Genomic DNA, 24,207 nt, shown 5'->3' on the forward strand with positions numbered 1-24,207 from the left:
GAACCTTCTTCTTTTGCCAGAATGTGGACAGAAGTTGAACAATCTGTTTGGAGGCAATCTTGCAACAAGGCTATAGAAAGATACCTTTCTATTTCTTGCACAGTCAGAGAGCCTCTTGATATGTTAGTAGAGCTCCGAGTTATGCCGCCTTCTGAATTTCCCAGCTTCTTCTACCGGGCCTAGGAACTTCCTGAGGTTTTTCAGGTTTAGTTCTGTCTGCAGATGACGCTAGTGTAGTAATCAACCGAAGCATACATTCAGAAACAGAAGTAACGGTAAACGAAGTTCTTAATGGTATCGCTGTCTTGTTTCCAGCGAATGGTCTCACCGACAATTTTAAAGAAGACACATCGTAGTCACTTCTGCACATCTAGGCGCACTACATCAGTGACAAGTGTAAGACATGATGAGGAAATAAAAAATAAGGCGAAAAGTTCAAAATTCTTACGCCTCCTTAGTGATGAAAAATTAAATTAGAAAAAGCACGTTTTGGTTGTCCTATTACCAATTAGTTCAATCACATTTGCACTTAGAATCACTGAAAACCTTGAGGAGAGACAAATTAGTAAGTTGCCGTATTTTGCATATTTTCATTCAATAATGCCATATGGAATAATGTTCTGTGGTAATTCATCTTTAAGAAAGAAAGTGTTCATTGTGCGAAAACGGGCAAAAGAATAATGTGTGCTGCTCGTCCAAGATCATCTTGTAGACGTCTGTTTAACGAGCTGAGAATTCTGATTACTGCTTCACGGTATATTTATTCCCTCATGAAGTTTGCTGTAAACAGTCCACAACAGATCAAAAGGAACAATGATTGCATACTTCAAGGATAATGACATTCATTACTCCACCCTACGGTTGTCTTTCGCACGAAAAGGATTGCACAATGGTGCACTTACCTACTGATGTGAAACGTGCGACAGACACCAAAGTAAAATTTGAAAATATATTGAGAAAATTTCCAGTCAACAACTTCTGTTCCGTAGATGGAATTCTATTATTGTAATGTGTAAAAGGTATTGGTAGGAATTACTAACTCATATCTGTATATCTTCTTGCAATATGAACATACATCCGGGAATGCGTTGTTTCTACGGTAGATAGCGCTGATGAATGACTTTTCCTCTGACCACGTACCGTGTGTCCCCCTTGTGTGTTGCAGGCTGTCTGATTGACGTAGCGTACTGTAAGCAGCGTAATGGTACGGTATCATGTCGGGAACAAGCCGAGATGGTGTTTCTGCACGGCTGAGCAGATGGAAAAGTCAGCACGGCTATACCAAAACAAATAGCCTCACAGACACCACCCACATCACAAAACATTTCAAGCCCTTTCTGCTCGCTTGTGTGATCATTTCTCCTTTCAGATAGACGTGCGTGGACGCGGCGGACTCTGTGTACACCAGATTTGGAGGATTGGGTTCTACTGGATACTGAGACGAACTCTAGTACAAGCTCCAGATAAACGGGCCGCCAACATGGTGTAAGCCAAATCACGATTACGTGTATTCTCCATAACAACCGCTACTGTGCCTACCACATGCATTTCCGTGGAGGGCACTTTGACCATCTGTTGTGACATGGACGCCATGCAGCTCTGTACTGTGTTCCCGGACCATTAGCTGTCGTTCCACTCATACCGTCCATTTCCAGACACATGTTCATAGGATCTTTTTTCCTCCATTTCTAGGCAGAAATCCGTTTTTGCAGTTTGTCGGTTTTCTTACTGTTTACCCTATACATAAACTTAGAAATGTTCAGAATGTATTAACGACGTGAATGTAGAAGCTGACTCGTTCCGCATCATTACGATTCATCGTGTAAATATATACTTACTTCTGAATATAATCTCGTATTAGGAAGATCTTGTTAGGAACGCGTTCCACACGTACAGAAACAATGTACTGTGCTATCAGTTTGTCAGTATTCGGTAAATTTGTTCATGAAGTAATTGTTACCATCTCCGACGCATAATTAGCAAACTACCTTCGAAGGGCAGTCAGGAGTTCCAGGGGAGCACAAATGCTCTGTCTGAAGAAGATTCATAAAAAAACTTCATTTCGAACCGCTTGAGGTTTCTGTTATTATTGAACTTCTCATGAACTTACTTAAAGCTGAAATCTGTGTTATGTGCACTCTTCAACTGGCTATTAAGGTGTCGCAGTTTTCGACACTGTTCTCATTTGAGCCTCTGTCTACACAGACCTTTCCATTAACGTTGCACGCCACTGGTGTGTTTGGACGGTGTCAATTTGCATCGATAATGCAGACTTTGGCCCCCTTTTCCTGCCAGCGCGAGCAGCTGTGAGTCGGCGTTGAGTGCATGCCGTATATGGACGAGTAAAACACAAATAAAGATTCCGCCTTTAATTAGTAAGTTGTAATTACCGGATGATGGTAGGCAGTCAGTTTTATGTTATCATAAACTCTCGTCAGTGCAATTAGAGAAGTTCGCGACGAATTACAGGACAAGTAATTATCTGGCAGAAGCTGAAAAGTAGGAGAATACGAGTGAACAAGATGGCTATAATTGTTTAGCGGCATGAAACCACGTTAATATTTTCATTCTTTACGGCGACCGTACAATTAATTCTCTAACGTGCTTAATTAAGGAGGCTGGCCTCACAGTGCACGAATAAATATTCGCGACGTTTTTACTAACTTAAGAGTGTGCGGACTTGAGACATCGTCAGAAACACAATGCGGAATTGAGACATCGTCAGAATCACAATAACAATGTAAAGTTTCTGTGATAAACTGTTTTATTTAGCTCAATTTGGTAAGACAGACTCTTACAGCTTTAGCGGGGAACATTTGGGCTAATGCTACACGGACATTACATTCGAAAACATTATATTTTTATTTGCAACCTATAATTATGGCACACGCACATGGTAATGGTGAATTTGTGACCGAGTCACGTGTCTGAAATAGAACTCGAGTACGTGGCATTGAGATAAAGAAGGGAATTACGGTCCTAAGCCATATTAGCTGGAGGAATTTTCTAATGGTAGCCGTGTTAATAACCCATCCCATTAGCTGCATTACATGTTTCAGCAGAGGAAACTTTCTATCGTTACAAAGCTTTTAACCTGTGAATAATAAGTTGTGCTTACTCATTTGACTGGCGTTTACCTACACCAGCTGCCCCCGACAGCAAACATTTTGTTGTTCGAACTACTTCCCAGGTATGGAAAATTTGAACTTTTCTATCTAAAGTAGTGGCCAGGGTGCAAATCCAATAGCCGCTTTGTATTAGGTTAGTGACAAGAAACTTTTCATGGTACTTTGGTCATACTCAGTTTTGGATACATTGCGTGTAAATCTCTTACGTTAGAAACATCGTAAATAGATTCGTAAAACAATCTACTGGCTAGTTTCTTGCAGCTAGTGAGTTGTGTTCCAAAACTGAACAACGTTTAGTGGCTTCTACTCAAGAGAGGAATTACATAACCTGTATTTTACGTTATAAACACAAATACTGTGTAAATTTAATGAAAGAAAAACCATGCGACGGATTCAAAATTGTTTTGAGTTGAAAAACAGTCGCATCCTTTGAAAATGCTAGTTTACGTTCAAAATCAAAGGGAGAGACTCTTTTGCTGCAGAATCAAAGCGAGAGCAACATTTTATATGCATCAATTGAAAGTAACTTCTAAAAGAAGATCTACACTCTACAATACTAGTGAAACCAAACACCTCTCACATCTACTATTAACAATTTTCATCATTTCGTAAAGTAACAAACCGCCTCATTTGTAATGCGAAGCCGGCCGGAGTGGCCTAGCGGTTCTAGGCGCTACAGTCTGGAACAGGTTCGAATCCTGCCTCGGGCATGGATGTGTGTGATGTCCTTAGGTTAGTTAGATTTAAGTAGTTCTAAGGAGAGGACTGATGACCTCAGCAGTTAAGTCCCATAGTGCTCAGAGCCATTTGAACCATTTGTAATGCGAACTTATTTATTAACTGTACAATCACATCAAATCACTCTTGATTAAATATGGTCGAAACAAAGATGAAGCAGTATAATCACGTTTATTAACCCTTTTTTACCATATTTTAACCAAATTGTTAACAACAGAAATGAGATGTGTCCCTTATTTAATTATGAGTTGGGGACACCATTTGCCATTGATAAAAAATTGGGTGTTATGAATGGAGTACTACCGGAGAAAGACGTTGTTATGTCATCACTTAAAACTTCGAGGCTATTAGGCCGTGGTCAATGTCCAAAACTTTCTTCTAAAGTTTTCTCTCCGACTGCGGGAGACATCGTCAGAGGTGAAACGGCTAACTGCAACCTGAACTTCAGGGAGCGCCGAATGTATGGGCAGTGTAGAAGGCACCACAGTCCATCACTTGAGGTCGGCTGCGAGATTGACTCTGGCAGTGCCAAAATTCTCCACTGAAAGAAATTGACAGTCATTCTTACGTTGCAGTGCTGACATCCAAATTTTATCTAATTTAAAACCTTCCTCTTTTGTTTTAAGATTATCACGGTGTTTATAAATCTCACTAGCCTCTCTATACGTACTGCCATGATAATGCGATGTTTTCGATATGACACTCGTCTCAGTGAATTCTGTTTTATGATCACCCTTTTGGTAAAGATTTTCCGCCACGGCTGATTCATCCTTATATCTCGGGTCGCAATTCCTCGTATGTTCAACCAGACGGGTGTCAACACTTCTTTTTCTGACACCTATAAAAACCAGATCAAACTACAAGGAATTTTATGTAACTCCGGTGTAGCCAAAGAGTGCCGGATATCTTTTGCCTGTCTTAAACATTCTTTTATCTTCTTGGTGGATCTGAAGGTAGTTACCACACCATACTTGCTCAACACTTCCCCAGAGCGATCTGTAACCGTACTGATGAACGGAAGATAAACTTTCCCTTTGGGCGGCCGTCTTCCTCGTCGGTTTCTCTTCTTAGGGCTTAATGCTCGAACTGTCTCCTAGTGTGATCACCATTCTTCTTGAATGTCGACTGCAGATGTTCAAGCTCATCTTTCAAGTAAGTCGGTTCACAAATTTTTTACGTCCTATCTACCAGGGTTTTAATCACCCCTCTTTTTTATCTGGAGTGGTGGTTAGAACCTTTATACAGGTAACGGTCAGCAGACAGTTCGCGTGGCTTTTCTGTACTCTCTATGGCCAAACGTCTCGTCCCTTCGCTTGATAACAGACACATCCAAGAAATTCAGTTGGCCGTTATTCTCCGTCTCCATAGTAAATTGTAATTTTAAATTGATACTGTTGAGATGTATCAGGAAGTCATCCTATTCCTGTGCACCGTCTTTCCATACTGCGAAGGTATCATCGACGAAGCGGTACAACCTAGCCGGTCTTTAACTGGCAGTCTGCAACGCCCGTTATCCAAAGTTTCGGTCGGACTAAGAGGACCGACCACAGCCAGCCCCTCAATCTGTTCATAAAAATCATTAATTGTACTGAAAATATGTCGTTGTGAGGCAGTCTGAAATAACTCCCCAGAATCTACAGGAAAAATACCCGCTATGCGTGGGATAGTTTCATTCACTGGAATCAAGGTAAATAACGACACAACGTTAAAACTGACAGGGACATAACCTTGGCCCACGTGCACTTCTTTTAATTTGTCAATTAAATGATATGATTTTTTAATATGAACATTTTGTGCGCCTTGGGTAATCTGTAGAACCCGGACGTCTACGTTCCCGTTATCGTCAAAGAAGAGTGAAGACGTTTCCAGCATTCGATTAGCAATTTTTAAAATCTTCGTAGTCGGATCCTTCTGAAGCTTTTTTGTGAGTGGTGGGATCCAAAATATTATTGATATTTTCATGACAATCCTCACTCCTCATCATAACCGTGGAATTACCCATGCCTGCGGTATGAACGATAATGTTTTTATCTGCACTGATGCACTGCCATCCCTCAGCGCCTTTCTTTGCGACTGCGACAAATTACTGTTAGGTGGCTTGCTTGTTCATAAAATTCAAACCTAATCACATCAACCGAGTACTGTGGCAGCTGTAGGATGCATGCCTTAACATTTGCCGTAATATACTCCGTGCGTACTTCTAGAGGCGTCACAGAACAATTGCCTTCTTTGGTTATTACAGAAATTTCAACTTCACTCATATCTGACTCAGACAGGTTAGTAATAGTTATCCTCAACTGAAGCTACCGAAAAGTTATTCTGTAAACTAGCGAACTTGTTCTTCTGTCTATTAACTGATATCTCAGCACTAATTTCTATAGTCCTGAATGTTAGTCGTTGTTGTTGTTGTGGTCTTCAGTCCTGAGACTGGTTTGATGCACCTCTCCATGCTACGCTATCCTGTGCAAGCCTCTGCATCTCCCAGTACCTACTGCAGCCTACATCCTTCTGAATCTGCTTAGTGTATTCATCTCTTGGTCTCCCTCTACGATTTTTATCCTCCACACTGCCCTCCAGTATTAAATTGATGATCCCTCGATGCCTCAGAACATGTCCTACCAACCGGTCCCTTCTTCTTGTCAAGTTGTGCCACAAACTCCTCTTCTCCCCAATTCTATTCAATACCTCCTCATTAGTTATGTGATCTACCCATCTAATCTTCAGAACTCTTCTGTAGCACCACATTTCGAAAGCTTCTATTCTCTTCTTGTCTAAACTATTTAACGTCCATGTTTCACTTCCATACATGGCTACACTCCATACAAATACTTTTAGAAACGACTTTCTGACAAATCTATACTCGATGTTAACAAATTTCTCTTCTTCAGAAACGCTTTCCTTGCCATTGCGTCTACATTTTATATCCTCTCTACTTCGAACATCATCAGTTATTTTGCTCCCCAAACAGCAAAACTCCTTTACTACTTTAAGTGTCTCATTTCCTAATCTAATTCCCGCAGCATCACCCGACTTAATTCGATTACATTCCATTATCCTCGTTTTGCTTTTGTTGATGTTCATCTTATACCCTCCTTTCAAGACACTGTCCATTCCGTTCAACAGCTCTTAAAAGTCCTTTGCTGTTAGTCCATCAACCTTATTCCAGTCACAACACTGCATAGTATTAATAATGAGTAAGTGGACAGGTAATACCTTACTGCTGGTTTCCGCCAATGTTCGCAGCGTCTGGTTAATCCTTTCTCCTTCCACTGCTAATTCCACACAGTTGTAAAAACGGTGGGTCTACACCAAGACAGTATGTGAATAACATCGACATACGTTATGGGCTGAAGTACCTCTAAACTCTCCCGTTCATAGCAGTTTTCAGTTATTACGCACCTATGCTTATCTGTCGTCATTTATCCATCTTATACATATCAACGTCTCGGTCTTATCTGTCCTATGGAACCCAATTTTCTTTGTCCATCTGCCATCCAAACCCTTGAATAATTTGAAACGTATTGAAACGTAAATTGTACAGGACTGAGCTTAAAATGACACACAATATTTTTAGCGCAACGCAGTCTGACTTTCAGAAATCCCTACAAAAGAAAGGCCCTGACTAACATTAACCTATACCTTTCACAAATCACTTACCTCACCAAAAATCTTCGTTACTCGAACTACTGCATTACAGCGAGCGCCACTACTGCCAGCTAAATAAAAGATTCAAACTACGGAAGGCACTAACTACTGATAGGCATAGTTAGCAAATGAAAGATTTTGATAGAGAACAAACAATGTATTTACCTCAATAGTGTTCAAAAGTCATAATGAATATAGCAGTTCATGATATCGAGTATTACAAATTTCAAAACTCCGCCATCTCTCTCCTCACATCCACCACTGCTGGCGGCTCACCTCCAACTGCGCAACGCGACGCGCTGTTAACAGCCAACTGCCCAACAGTACAATGGCAGACAACAATGCAAACTAGCCACAGACTGCACACAGCACAGCCAGTGATTTTTATACAGAGCGCTACGTAACGTTGCCAATAAGAAAACATAAACAGCCTACTTACAAAATGTCACGTCAATCTCAATGTTATTTCCGTTACAGCCATGATTTTTTCTCTCAATTATGTTTGTTCCCTGATCTGTTCTTTCTCTCAGAGTAATTTCCAACAATCTATCTTTTTCTGTGAACAATGTTCAATTTTGGCTAAACCGCGTACATGAGGATTTGGTGCCTGATACGAAACCATATTAGGTTGAATAAGTGAAAGAGAAAGAAATTGGTGAATCTTAAAACAAATCCGTCTAAAAAGACGCAAGTCCATTTTCACAGTGCGAAGTACAACGCTGGACGATGGCAAGGAAAATGTGACTTTTCTGCCATTATTTCTTGAACTGATGAGAACTTTGATCCACAAATCTGAAACATCAGTATGGTAATTATTTTGTTTATTTTCGAAACGTTATTATTCTTAACCAACTTTGCTTCCATAAGGAATTGTTGAGCGCAGCGACCGTAGACTATAAGGAAGGAGAGGCACACGGCATTCAGTCGCAATGCAATTCTTTTTTATTACTCTTGCATGCCTAAATTTCGGATATAAATAGCCATCTTCAGTGAAGTTGAGTTACAATCCAACAAACTCGCAGTAGTAGATGTAGATGTAGACGTAGATGTAGATTTAGTACATGCCACCATTTGATGCAATACACCAGTAGGCCATACGGTGGCCCGTAGTGCCGCGAGTTTCTTGGATTTTAATTCAAATGCACTGATGATGGGTATTTACAGCTACTGATTGCTGTATGCCTCTCCTTCCTTATTATTCCGTCTGAGGCTACTTTCATATCTGAACCTTCCTTTAATTTCTTTGTTTATGCCAAAATATAGCCCTGACTTTCCACTCTGTTTTATTCTCATGTAATAAATCGTATGACTTGATTTTAGTTCTGTTTTGTCTTCTTTGCCTGTCGTGGACTTTTGATAATCGTATAGCGTCCCTTTCGATCGCTTATCGCCTTTATTCCAACTACAATAACCTAGCTTCGAATAGTGATTATCCGGCAATTTTGAGTCCTCAGATAGAGCAATCAAGCACTTGTCAATCAGTTTTAGCCGTTCTTTGTGTATCAAGGGCGGTCGCTGAAGTACATGGTAGCATCCCATACCGCGAAGGCATCAACTACACAGTCTGACCAAAAATATGTGGACACCACATTGTAATGCGGAATCGACCACTAGACGTCACAAGAGGCACACCCGTCATTATACATGGATATGAAGATAATTACGTCATTAGTAGGGAAGCAGTAACAGCAGAATGGGTCGCTTGGAGAGCTCGTCAACTTCTAACGTCGATTAGTCATTGGATGTCACCTAAGTAACAAATACGTTAGGGATATTTCAACCTTCTGGAGGTGCCCAAGTCAACGGTGCTAACTGTACTGTCGGACAGGGTCCGTCGATGGCGCTTGTAAAAACTTTTGTGAAGCCAGAGGAAGGACTTCCAGCCGGCCTGAGTGGCCGAGCGGTTCTAGGCGCAACAGTCAGGAAACGCGCGACCGCTACGGTCGCAGATTCGAATCCTGTCTCGGGCATGGATGTGTGTGATGTCCTTAGGTTAGTTAGGTTTAAGTAGTTCTAAGTTCTAGGGGACTGATGACCTCAGATGTTAAGTCCCATAGTGCTCAGAGCCATTTGAACCTTTTTTTTTAAGTAGTTCGAAAGTACCAACTCTAGTCCAGCTAACAGAATGACTGCGCGTAGGAAGTGGAAACGAATGGGGCGCAAGGGCCGAACAGTTCCTCGTAAGCCACTCATTTCTGTAGTCGATGATAAGCTACGCTTGATGTGGTGTGAAGGGCGACACCACTCGACAGTGGAATGTCTGGAAATATCTTGAAGTGACGATTCACGCAATACCCTGTGACAGTCACATGGCAGGGTTTCGGTGTGACAAATGTCTACCATGATGTGTAGTGCCAAACAGCGAACTGCGGAGGAGTTGGAAATACGGTATTGGGGTGTTTTTCGTGGTAAGGAGTGGGGCCCTTTTTGCCTTTAAGGAAATGCTTAATGCGAAAGGATATGAATAGATTTTACAGCACTGTGTACAACGTGCAGTAGAGAAACTATTCGAAACACGTTGATTGTTAGTAAGAGTATGGCTGTACACCACGTCAGAAACCAACGTCTGTGAGACAATGTTTTATGAATAATAACATTCCTGGAAAGGATTGGCACGGAATACCTTTGAGATGAGTTAGAACATCGACTTCGCTCCAGATCTCAGCGTTAACACAATTACCTTCACTGGAGGTATGAATTAAAGAAACGCCTTCAGTCACAACTTTTCGTGTTGTATTAAGTGCACGATGAATTTAAGACCTTGTGGGTCCATCATCAGGTGTAATTTGTCTTAATACATATTTCACCTCATTACGTTATGAATTTCGTACGTCAAACGCGGAAAATATGTGCGAAATAATGGAAAATATGAACAGTGTAAACTTGCCACATAATTCAAGAAACTCGGTTTTAATGTTTTAGCAGAAACAAACATTCTTCTCTCCTTAGTTTTCATACATGTTACCTCTTTCAAGATGCACATTTGTATACACATGTTTGTATATTACTTCAGAGATGTTTTTGTACATGGTGTGGTCAAACATGAATTTATACGTAGTACTAAAGATATAATTATTAAACAATTGTCATATGCCGGAAATAACTTTAGAACAGGTCTTTAAAATTACAGGAATAACTGTGGCTTGCGAAACCAGTTTGTTCAGTTAACATAGGTTCTAGATTTTTGATTTTGTGGAGGTATATCTCCAGTTGTTCTAACAGATTAGGGTCTTATCATTAGCTTCCTAATGCGATACTTCCAAATTTAATGCGCTACACGTTGCAATGTTATGATATGATTCCAGACAAGTATATCTTCTAGAAATTACAACTACTCTGTCCTAGTTACATGCTCTGGAGACAATGGTAGTAACATACAGGGTGGCCAGAAATAGCCTGAATAGTTTGTCAGGATGTTGCAGCGTAGTTTGTGTTGAGAAATAATTGCTAAGAAAAATGTTCAACACGCTACACCGTTTCCGAGTTAATTACTATTAAAGTTAACCAATCAGGCCATTGCGGGGGCAAATTGAAGTGGCGCACCAGATACAGTGGGAGTCAGCTGTTCTCATAATATAGACGATATCGCAAATGACTGTACCGGTGAAATCCTTACTACCATCCCATGTCCTATATTTGTGTTGCACTCTTACTGGTTTTACGAAACCAAACGAAGAACACGTTCGGCAACGTCGCCTCCGGCGGGCGGCTTGAATTTGACCGCGCAACATCCTCATTGGCTAACTTCAATGTTAATTAACTCTGAAAAGGCGCAACTTACCGATTTTTTTTCTTAACAGCTATTTCTGAACACAACCTACCCTGCAAATTCCTTACAAACTTTTCAAACTATTGCTGTGGAGGCAAAAACAATTGCTCTGTATCTAATAAGACGTAGTCAGAACAAACGTACCGTGATTTTCAAATATTAAAGAAGTTTATTGGGATACGACGCTAGTTGTCAGAAGCACACTAACGAGGTATCTAGAGAGCCAACAAATATTATCCTCATTGCTCAGGTAACTGTCTCAACATGGTACAAATTTCTCCATGCCTTCGGTGAAGAAGGACGAAAAAATTCTTCTAAAGTATCACGCACCGCTTGATCTCAGATGACCTAGGGCATTATTTAAGGAGTCAAGCACGGGATAAACGAAAATTGACAGATTCGCACTGGGTAGACTGTGCGTCAGTACAGGAGAGAACAGGGAACCCTTCAAGGAAAGCTCGAGGCCTGAAAATTTGTCTATGGTACTCAACACGGCTTCCTCAAACAAAATCCAGGTGGCAGTAGACACCGGCACCAAAGTCTGTGCTGTGTTCCTTTATTTTTAGATAGTATTCGTTAGACTTCCGCTCTGTCAGCCATTGAATCCGTTTTTAGCAAAGAGAAACTTTATTGAGTCGTTATTAACTGTTAGGAAGATTCAAAAGTAAAATTAGCTTCCAGTGTGCCCCAGAGGAGTGTTGTATGACTACTGCTGTTCACAATCCACATAAACGACATACTGCACAACATTGGAAACCAATTAGTTTGTTTCCAGCTGATGAAATTGTACATGGAGAGGTTACAACGCTAGAAAATTGAAACAAATACTAGCATAAAGGTTCGTCGCTTAGTGAAGGGATAGGCAGTTACCCCTGAATACAAACAAATGTAGAATGTTGCATGTAGGTCTAAATAGGGGAATGGAAACATCATGGTTTGATTACAATTGAGCCATGCAGCAGCTTGAGTTGGTGCTGTTTGTAGGTTTCCGCCGGCTGTTCGAGGCCAAGCGTATCCTTTAGTTGGCATGGTTGCAGTTGATTGTCTTCTTCTCGTCTTGATTGGCACCACTCGTTTCGCAAACGTTGCCTGTGCACTAGTGGCAGCAGCGGCGGTTATCGATATGTAGTAACTATTGGCTTATCTTTGTGGCGACGTCGCTGTTTTTCCGTGTCGTGTGAGTGTGGAGTTCGGTTGGGGGCTCAGGAGGAGCCAGGTCCGCGCAGTGTGAGAACACGCCGGGATGGCTGGCGGTGCGAATGGACTGCTGGATGGAAGGGCTGTGGTCACGAGGGTGCACGACCTCGTCGTAAACCAGAAGCTGCGGGTTTTAAGATGAGAGCATTTCAATCCAAGTAGAGAAATCTCCACGATTGTGGCATCTCGCGATTCTCCAGTGACCTGGGTTTGTGTTGCTGCTCGTAGTGTCGTCGAGGCAAAGAGCAGCAAGTGGAGTGCTTGAGGAAAGCGGATCTGATTAACTCTCCTCAACTCCTTACTACTTTACTGCGTTCAGCTTGTTACAATTTGTTAAGTTCAACCAGCGGTATTTTTCCTGCTTGGTGGCCGCTGACGCCCCAGTTACCTGCCCTAGGGGTTAGCTTATGTAATTGGCAGTATACGTTTCCTCACGTTGCCGCTGCTTTCTGGTAGGGCGTGTAGTTTTGACAACTGTCTTGATTGTAGGCCGTTTGTGATTCTTCTACTCTGGTGGTAGTGATTCCTTTCTCGTTCCGGGCGCTCTAAGCACAGTACTCTGAAGGCGCAGTGCAGTCTACCGGTTCCGGCTTTGGTGTGTTGTTCCATTCTTACATTTGGTTTATTGGACGTCACGTAGCTACAGCAAGATTACCAAGATTACCATTAGTCATTCGTTAGACTGCCACTAGTCTGAGTTACCATCTTGTGAAGTGAATGCAACTCTTGGCTGCCTATTTCATCGCTTGCGAAAGAGTTTGTTGCCAGACCTTCTCAGAGGTCTATTCCTGGAGCACTGTCTGGGACTAGTCCTTGTGTTTTATTATTGTATTATTTATTGATATATTTTGTAATGACTGGAATAAATCTAACAGTGTAAGGGTTGTGTTACAATGTTTCCATCATCCCGTTTGGTGGTCAGTTGCTTGTTTCTTTTAATTAACCTTTGCTTGTATTTGCTGTTTTACAGCAGGTTTCTAAATATTTCATATGATTACCCTTTCTGGTGAGTAAGGCCGTCAGCCGTGATTGTGGTCACTTGTTTTGAAAAAACAATTCAATATTTGTATTTTAGCAGTAAGGTTTAAAACCTTATTTACTGCTATTCCTGGCGCCTGATACCTTCTGCTGTGTCTGTGGCCACTTACTTTGTAATATTTCAATAACTGTAAGTTGCAATTGCAGCGAGTTCTTAAACATTCTTAATTTATTGCCTTTCTTGGAGTGTAAGGCCTTCAGCCATGATCACAGTGTTTTTTCTTTTGTTGACATTATCTGTATCTGTATTTTATGGTGATTTGTTAAATTGTAACGCACTGAAAACAATGTTATTTACACAGTTGTTTATTCCTTCAGTATAACGTTGTAAGAGGTACAGTCATGCTCAAAAGTATCCGAACTACCTGAATTGCATTTCGCCTGATTCGCATGCAACCCACATAACGCAGCTGTCTAGCAGGTCCTCTAATCGCTCCTTGGTTCAAATGGCTCTGAGCACTATGGGACTCAACTGCTGAGGTCATTAGTCCCCTAGAACTTAGAACTAGTTAAACCTAACTAACCTAACGACATCACAAACATCCATGCCCGAAGCAGGATTCGAATCTGCGACCGTAGCGGTCTTGCGGTTCTAGACTGCAGCGCCTTTAACCGCACGGCCACTTCGGCCGGCCATCGCTCCTTGGTACAGTCGTTTGACTATTGAAAATTGTTCCAACAAGTCACCACTAGAAAACACTGCTCTGTATCGCAATAATTAAAGATGTAAAGTAATACCACGATACTAGAAATATAAGGGAACACCCTATCACAAATAAGACTGTCCTGAAGGCTTGTAAGCTCACATTTATTGCAATAAATAACGCACCTGAAATGTTACCACTCTCATTATTACTTCAGATGGGTAATGCACGTAGTAAGTTCGTTGTATTCATGATTTAGTCTTCAACGTAACATACCGTACTTGTTATTTAACACAAAATGACATTAAAAATTTAAGTTATTCACGAGCAGCTAGTTGAGAATATGTAAACTTCAAATGACACGACGAACCGTCTCGTTCTGCATATGGATTCAAACCCAGGTCATGCAGACGAAGATTCCGTGACTGACGGAAACTAACAGTCATTCCTGACTAGGCATACAGAGAGGGACATACCTCGATTTTAGACAGTATCAGTTAGCAAATATCAACTTTAAATTACATAACGTAAACATTTTTAACGGACGCGAATTCCTGCCCAGCATCTATTGTCCCTGTTAAAGAACTACGAGAGAAGTTAAATATTGCTTCTTCACAAGTAACTTACTTGAAATGCCGTGAGGTAAAGCTTTGTGTTGGACATGAATTCGAACCCAGAATCTAATCTGATTGTTATCGAAGCACAAACAACTGTGACATATCAGATTTTCTCGGCAGTAGCTAGATGTTTTAACTGAAATCACGAGACGAAACATTAATTTTTTCCTTCCCAGGACTCCAGCCCGGCACCTATCGCTGTTATATTCTAGAGAAAACGAACGTTAAATACGGGTTTGTTACGCCAGTAGCGACATGTGAGTATGTTTGAACTTGAAATAATATGACGAAGAGTTCAGTGCTGACTGGGAATCGAACCCCACACATATCGTTGTTGACTACACACAAACAGACGTCAGCTACCGAATTTTTCTCCACCAGCAGCTCGGAATAACATCCTTGAACTTACAGTGATCTCGCAAATAGTTATATGTCTCACTGGGAGTCAAAAATTTCAGGTATCGTTAGTGTTGACAACGAATGAAAATGCATTAACAATCAAAATTATTATCCACCAGCAGATAGGCGTTCTCATGCTAGAGCTTGATAATTCATAATGAAAACCTTAGGGTCCGGCCAAGATTCGAACCCATTCACGCGCAATATGTGGAGATGTTGAGGAATCTGCAGTTTTGAACAAACAACAAATTGTAGTCGAGCTGTATTGTCACGAAGGGATCAAATTCCTCGTAAGGGCGGTCTCAGTTGCATTCCCAGTTCAGAACCAATTTTACCGGCATACAGAAGCTCAAATAAAAGATGGAATAAGTGTCCTGTGACCCTACATAGCATTTGTTTCGTCACTAGAAATAAATAACTAGTATAAGAAAGGTTACTGCTGATAGAGTTTCTACGTGACGCGACTCCTGACATTATTGTGGATCAACCTAACGTCTACTTGGAAGAGAAGGAATATCATGTTTAATGTGAATTTCAGACCACAATTCCATTATACCTTCTTCATTTGACGTAGCCAGAAGGGAATAGAATCTGTCTCTCCCTATCAAAAATTATCGGCAGAAGGTTGTTTCAAACCTAGACCTTCAGTATATGAACCTGTCACCAATCCAACAGACCACCAAATCCTCTTCTCTGTAACTCATTTTCCTTTCATAACACCGGTGCTGCACACTCAATGAGAACTCTGACACACAGGCTCCCTGTAGTGGTTTGCAGCTTGTTCAGTACAGTCATTTACTTAGTTGACCGAATCGCCATGAACTAGCTGCCTCGGCTATCCATTCGACTCTCTTTTGTAATCACCGAAATAAAATAACGTAACTGCCACCTACACCGAACTGCCAACAGTGTAGGATGCAGATAATTAAATAGGAAGTGTTCCTTTCCATTTGTACTACTCTACTGCGCTATCTGTTCGTTGAAACCGTCGTGCAGCGCAAAAGGAAAGCTGTAACTGTCTGCCTCTCAGAATTCTAGATCCGGCCTTACGCATTATCTCACAGCACTGTGGAATGCGGAAGATCTGGAGGAACTGTTGTCGACTTCTGGAGCTGCTAGCTGCACATTACCTCGCGGGCAGCCGTGCGGTGCGGACGTACGGAGCGGCTGGTCGTGTTTACTTCGTCGCTGCCGGCGGTGGTCGCTGTGCATGGTGAGTACGCGCTAACAGCGTTAACTCTAACTTCAGTAATGAATACTCGAACGCAATCATGAATCAACCAGAACGGAAAGCCATCCTTAAATTGACATTCGACCCGAAATTTGCTAGACCAAAATCCTTTGAGGTAGAATTATTTGTTCGAGATGTTATGAAATTAACGCTTGATGATTTAATTGACATACACTTATCGATCGTTAGTAGTACCGTCTACTTGAAATTGGTGACGCCTGAAAGATGCGAGCAAATTGTTGAGTCTTGTGGTGGATCCCTTAAGTTCAAACATTCAGACGGAAACGTTGGCGACGTACAAATAACGCAGGCAGGCCTGGGGTTGCGAGCCATTAGAATATTTTAATTGCCTTTCGAAGTAACTGCCGAGCAGATTAACGCGAAACTACGGGAATATGGTTCGGTAGTAAGCAACGGTGCTGAGAAATGGTCAGGTCAACATATATTCCCAGTATTAAACGGTGTGCGGCAAGTGAAAATCTAGTTGCTGAAGCATATTCCATCTTACATCATTATAAGTGGATACAGGGCCATAGTAATTTATGACGGGCAACTACGGACATGCTCAGGATGTGGATCTACAGCACACGTCCGTGCACAGTGTATTCAAAGGCGCGTGCAGCAGATACAGACTGGCGAGCGTGAGCAGCCTGGCCCAAGTTCTACGTTGCCGATCACTTACGTATCCGCCGCCCGTGTAAACACCGCTCCAGAGCTCAGCGTCGATTTCACCCTAGATGCATACACTGACCACAAAGAGCAGAACATACCAATGGAGACGAGTAATGTACCGGAAACCCGCGGAGCTTCCTTACAGGAAGTTAAGGAGGGAAATAAGGAGACGCAGGGTGGCAGCGAGGTCAGGGTTGTCTCCGGACAGCCGCAAGCGGCGGAAGTTTTCCCCATGGACGAAGACTGTGCCACTCAAGAGAACACTGCTCACAACTCCAAGTGCCCTTCCCCGAAAAAGCAGAAGAAACGAAGAATCGCGCAACAGGGTGCTGACACAAAAGCGCAACCGCTGCGCGAGAAGGCCAATCAGGTGCGTCAGAAGCTGATCGAGGTGACGTCCCAGGTTTCCACTGCAACTCCCCAGACGTCCAAAATTCCCGTACTGACGACTCAGAGGCTGACTCCGACAACAGACCCTCCCCATCACAGACGAAGATGATGTCAGTAGATACAGAAGGTACAGGTGGTCACCTGCCAGATAGCAGTGCAGATCCGCGTGAAGCTCACCATCCGCGTAACTGGGCGGACGACGTCGAAGAATGCTCTCACGACAACGATATGACCGAAGTACAGGGACAACACCGAGAAACAGTGTCAGAAGTCTGGGAAACGGAATCGCAAGGGCAACGGAAGACTGAAACTGCTGTTAAGGCGTTGGATGCCGACCCCGACTTCTTTTAATTGATGCCCCTCCGTCATCACTAAGGGAGCGGCTCAACGCCACGCATACCTCTGCCATCATGCCACCTTTACAGGCATACCGTGTTGCCAAGGACAACATCAGAAAGATCAGCAGCACGTCAAACCTAAAGAATCTTACGGACTACTTATATGCAGCTGATATCGACATTGCGCTGTTGCAAGAGGTCGCCGATATTGATCTGGAACGTATCACAGGTTAACAATGCGTTAATCAATCCGGGACATGGCAGTGAACTCGGAACCGCACTTCTGACCAAAGAAGGCATCACTGTAGCCAATGTCGACAGACTGTCAAACAGCAGAGGTATCGCGGGGACGATCCACAACACCAGATTCATAAATGTTTACGCTCCTTCTGGAACGGGAAAAAAGCGTCAGAGATCGGAGTTTTTTAAGGAGGAGATCGTGCCACTTTTTACATCCCGCACAGGCCAAGTAATATTTGCAGGTGATTTCAACTGTGTACTAAAACCAAAAGACCAAACGCCAAATTTTAACACTTCCATAGAACTTCGAGATTGTTAGAGACTTAAACCAACTCGATACGTGGGAACTTAAACACGGCGACACGCCCGGTTTTACTCACGTCACCAGCCATTCTGCCAGCCACATTGACAGAATTTATGCAACTTCCAATTTACGGCACAACATTTTGCAAGTGGAGAGATGTCCACTTATATTCTCTGACCATGTTGCATATATTTGTACCATAAATATGGAAAAACAGGGTATGTATAGAGCAAGAGGCCCGTGGAAACTGAATGTTACCCATTTATCAGATCCAGGGTGCCACGCCGTCTTCCAACACACATGGGCAGATTGTGAAAGGAAATTTCCACTGTACAATTCGGCTTTCCGGTGGTGGATAAAATGTGCAACCCCAGCTCTAATAAAAGCGATGAAATGTTACTCTCGCTAGAAATGCGCCTGGCAGAGGACCAAAACAGAATTCTATTTTCAGTGGCTACGCGACCTTTATAAAGACGATAATACAGTAGTGGACCATCACATGCAGATTAAAAGAATCAAGGCGACACTCCTAACACTGACGCGAAAACAATCTGAAGGCTATAAAGTGATAAAACGTCTGCAAAATGCAGTGCGGGAGGAGACAACATCCATGTACCACGTTATACAAGAGCAAAAAAGAAGAAACAGGAAAATACTGACGGCGCTAAAAACTGCAGACGGTCGCCTTCTCAATACACAAACAGATATTCAAGAAGAAATTTATAAACATTTTACGGCGTTACTAGTTGAAAAACCAATAAATATGGCAGCGCAGGCAGTCCTTACGGAAAGGGCGTGGGCGAGACTTGGTCCGGAACAAGCGGACGAACTCGCCTCAGACATAATCGAGGATGAAGTAACAGACGCCATTCTCCGAAGCCCAATAAATAAATTGCCTGGTCCTGACGGATTACCCGCCAAGTTTTATCGTAAGTTTCGGCAACAGTTAACTAGTAAGTTGACTCTGGTCTGTAATGACATTATGAACATTCGAAATGACAGCCTGAAAGATTTTGGTAAAGGGATAGTGGTGCTAGTTCCAAAAACTCCAGGAGGCAAAACTGTTGAGAATCTCCGGCCATTAACATTACTTAACACTGACTATAAAATTTTCGCACGTGTCATTATGCAACGATTAAATTCGGTCATTACCAGCGTTACCGGCGACTACCAAAAGTGTGTCGGAACAAATAGTAATATTTTTCACACTTTAACTGCATATAGAGATCTGATAGCGATTTTCGAAGCCTGTGACATCCCAAGTGCTGTCGTGTCCCTCGACTTTGAAAAGGCCTTTGACAGGGTGAACCACTCCTATCTTGTACGAACCATGGACGCCATGCATTTTCCTCAGGAAATCACTGATACTGTTAAAACCCTCCTGATGAATGGTATGTCGAAAATCAATGTAAATGGACGCTTAAGCAGGCCGATAAGTATCGCAAGTTCGGTACGACAGGGCTGCCCAATGTCGATGGCATTGTTTGCCATAGCACTGGAGCCATTCTTTTACTCCCTGACGCAAGACCTTCCAGGACTGCTCATTCATGGTCAGAAGATTATTTGCCAGGCATACGCAGATGATGTCAGTTTTGTAGTAACGAAAGACGAGGGCTTAGAGAAAGCTTTCCACATTGTAACAACGTATGAAGCTGCGTCGGGGGCAAAACTCAACCGTCACAAGTCAGGCTTAATGCACATTGGACGCGGATTAGAACTCGGTGCTGCTGAGAGAATTAGAAGCTTGGAAACGATCACCTGCCTCGGGATTGAATACACACGCAATATCCGCCGCACGGCTGCCTTGAACTGTAGAAAACTGCTGGCAAAAATGCGCGCTGGCATACGGCAACATAGTCTGCGAACTCTAAATGCCATTCAATGAGTGTCTTTAGTTAATACCTACATAATTTCCAAAGTAAATTACGTTGCCCAAGTACTGCCATTACCAAAGACTATGGCACAACAAATGTTAGCAGTGCTTGGCCACTTTGTTACCAGGGGTCAGATATTTAAAGTACAGTATGAAACCCTCACCCTCCCAGTTTGGAATGGAGGCCTCAATTTGACAGATGTCAAGCAAAAGGAAAAGCCTTGTATCTTAGTCAAACATACAAACAGTGGCACAGATCACCTAACATACTGACGGCTCACATTTTGAATGAAATAGTGCCTCTCAATCTGGACCCACCTGTAGATGTAAAACACATTCTGAACTCGCTCTGTCACTTAAGGTATTTCATCCTAGAACTTAGCTACATACAAAGACGAATTCCAGAGGCAGACCGACACAAAGTCAAAGCAATTTACGCCACAATTTCATCTACAGTGCGCTCAACTTGGTACATGGCAGTCAGTAGGAAATTCCCGACCAATTCGAGGTTACACAAGATTCACCTGGCTGAAACACCGAATTGTATCAGATGTCACTTAGTCGACACAGACGAGCATAGATTTACTTGCGACGCTGTACAGGACATATGGTCCCTCTGCACACAGAAACTCGCAAGCATAATGCGAACATCACCGACACGCCTACTCAACCCTGACGAAGCTCCCTATCCCAATACAAAACGATGTGCAGTCAATTGGCTAAAGGGCCAGACTGTATACTACATCCTATCCGAGAAAGAGAAGAGTAAAGAAGAATATTGGATACATTTAACGATGGAACACCAGACACTGATACGAACGACGAAATATAGAGAAAACTATGCTTGTTTTTTATTAAGAACATTGGCATAGAATCACTATATTGCGAGAATCTTTACTTTATCACTTCTTTTAATCTCTTTACTAGTTTTTTTTCATATCATTTGCCATACCATTGGGGAGACATTTTATTCTTTAATTTCCTTTATGTTAGAAAACCAAAAAGGTTCCCTGGTAGGATGTCATGGTGGCCGGGGCTTCGAAGTTCAGAGAAGCTTAAACAGAAATAACACTTGAGAGATGGACGAAAACAACGACTGTTCGACAACGGAATACATTAGCAATAGCTATTCACCGAGAAGAGAAACTCTGAAGTCACCAGTCTGCTGAAATTCCACGCGTACACCTACGGAGAGTCAGGGGTACCAATCAAGAAGAATTTTCATTCCCGTCTAATGAGTGAGGAGTCATTTATTTCATTATAATTGCAGCTACAGAAGCTAGCCGATGAAGGAAATTTTGGCGAGTGCAACAAGTGACGGGCTATAAGGGGAGGATGGAGGCATGTAGAAAACTTGTCCAGAGTTAAAGCTGTCAAACAAGGTTTGGAAAAGAATAAAATGCCACTACCAGACGACAGCTAATGTAGGAAATACTTTTCTATTTTGGCACGATGCGCTCTCCCCAGACATAATACAAAAGCTTCGAGATGCATCTGCTGCCTGGTCGTCTATTATACCTGAAAAGAACTAAATGTCGCAGAAGTTAGCCGTTTTTCCACATGCGACTATTTTGGGTTGAGAAGTGATGGGTATTATGTTCAAAGTTCCATTAAATTGATAACTTCAGCAGACAGCGGAACTGCGTTTTAAAAAATGTAGCAGCAGCTGTAACAGAACTCGCGACGCCTTATCGACAGTGCGCGACGCTTACCGTTACGCTAGTAGCTAGCAGCTCCAGAAGTCGACAACAGTTCCTCCAGATCTTCCACATTCCACAGCGCTGTCAGATAGTGCGTAAGGCCGGATCTAGAATTTTGAGAGGCAGACAGTTACAGCTTTTCTTTTGCGCTGCACGACGGTTTCAACAAATAGATAGCGCAATAAGGTAGTTCAAATGGAAAGGAACACTTATTATTTAAATTTCTGCATCCTACACTGTTGGCAGATCTGTGTAGGTGGCAGTTACGTTATTTTATTTCGGTGATTACAAAAGAGAGTCGAATGGATAGCCGAGGCAGCTAGTTCATGGCGATTCGGTCAACTAAGTTAATGACTGTACTGAACATGCTGCAAACCGCTACAGGGAGCCTGTATGTCAGAGTTCTCATCGAGTGTGCCGCATCGGTGTTATGATAGGAAAAGGAGTGACAGAGAAGAGGATTTGGTTGTCTGTTGGATTGGTGACAGGTTCATATACTGACGGTCTAGGTTCGATTCCACCTTCTGCTGATAATTTTTGATAGGGAGAGACAGATTCTATTCGCTTCTGGCTACGGCAAGTGAAAATGGTATAATGGAATTGTGGTCTGAAATTCACATTAAACATGATATTCCTTCTCTACCAAGTAGACGTTAGGTTGATCCACAATAATGTCAGGAGTCGCGTCACGTAGAAACTCTATCAGCAGTAACCTTTCTTATACTAGTTATTTATTTATAGTGACGAAACAAATGCTATGTAGGGTCACAGGACACTTATTCCACCTTTTATTTGAGCTTCTGTATGCCGATAAAATTGGTTCTGAACCGGGAATGCAACTGAATTTGATCCCTTCGTGACAATATAGCTCGACTACAATTTGTTGTTTGTTCAAAACTGCAGATTCCTCAACATCTCCACATATTGCGCGTGAATTGGTTCGAATCTTGGCCGGGCACTAAGGTTTTCACTATGAATTACCAAGCTCTAGCGTGAGAACACCTGTCTCCTGGTGGATAATAATTTTGATTTTTAATGCATTTTCATTCGTTGTCAACACTAACGATACCTGAAATTTTTGACTCCCAGTGAGACATATAACTATTTGCGAGATCACTGTAAGTTCAAGGATGTTATTCCGTGCAGCTGGTGGAGAAAAATTCGGTAGCTGACGGCTGTTTGTGTGTAGTCAACAACGATATGTGTGGGTTTCGATTCCCAGTCAGCACTGAACTCTTCTTCATATTATTTCTAGTTCAAACATGCTCACATGTTGCTGCTGGTGTAACAAACCCGTATTTAACGTTCGTTTTCTCTAGAATATAACAGCGATAGTTGCCGGGCTGGAGTCCTGGGAAGGAAAAAATTAATGTTTCGTCTCGTCATTTCAGTTAAAACATCTAGCTACTGCCGAGAAAATCCGATATGTCACAGTTGTTTGTGCTTCGATAACAATCAGATTAGATTCTGGGTTCGAATCCATGTCCAACACAAAGCTTTACCTCACGGCATTTCAAGTAAGTTACTTGTGAAGAAGCCATATTTAACTTCTCTCGTTGTTCTTTAACAGGGACAATAGATGCTGGGTAGGAATTCGCGTCCGTTTACGTTATGTAATTTAAAGTTGATATTTGCTAACTGATACAGTCTAAAATCGAGATATATCACTCTCTGTATGCCTAGTCAGGAATGACTGTTAGTTTCCGTCAGTCACGGAATCTTCGTCTGCATGACCTGGGTTTGAATCCATATGCAGAATGAGACGGTTCGTCGTGTCATTTGAAGTTCATACATATTCTGAACTAGCTGCTCGTGAATAACTTAAATTTTTAATGTCATTTTGTGTTAAATAACAAGTACGGTATGTTACTTTGAAGACTAAATCATGAATACGACGAACTTACTACGTGCATTACCCATCTGACGTAATAATGAGATTGGTAACATTTCAGGTATGTCATATATTGCAATAAATGTGAGCTTACAAGCCTTCAGGACAGTCTTATCTGTGATAAGGTATTCCCTGATATTTCTAGCATCGTGGTATTACTTTACATCTTTAATTATTGCGATACAGAGCTGTGTTTTCTAGTGGTGACTTGTTGCATAATTTTCAATAGTCAAACGACTGTACCAAGGAGCGATTAGAGGAACTGCTAGATAGCTGCGTTATGTGGCTTGCATGCGAATCAGGCGAAATGCAATTCAGGTCGTTCGGATACTTTTGAGCACGACTGTACATGAGTAAGGAATTTATTACTAGCTCACTCGAGCAGATGTATCT

The sequence above is a fragment of the Schistocerca cancellata genome, chromosome 8 (assembly GCF_023864275.1).
Source record: "Schistocerca cancellata isolate TAMUIC-IGC-003103 chromosome 8, iqSchCanc2.1, whole genome shotgun sequence".
In the NCBI taxonomy this organism is placed as follows: Eukaryota; Metazoa; Arthropoda; class Insecta; order Orthoptera; family Acrididae; genus Schistocerca; species Schistocerca cancellata.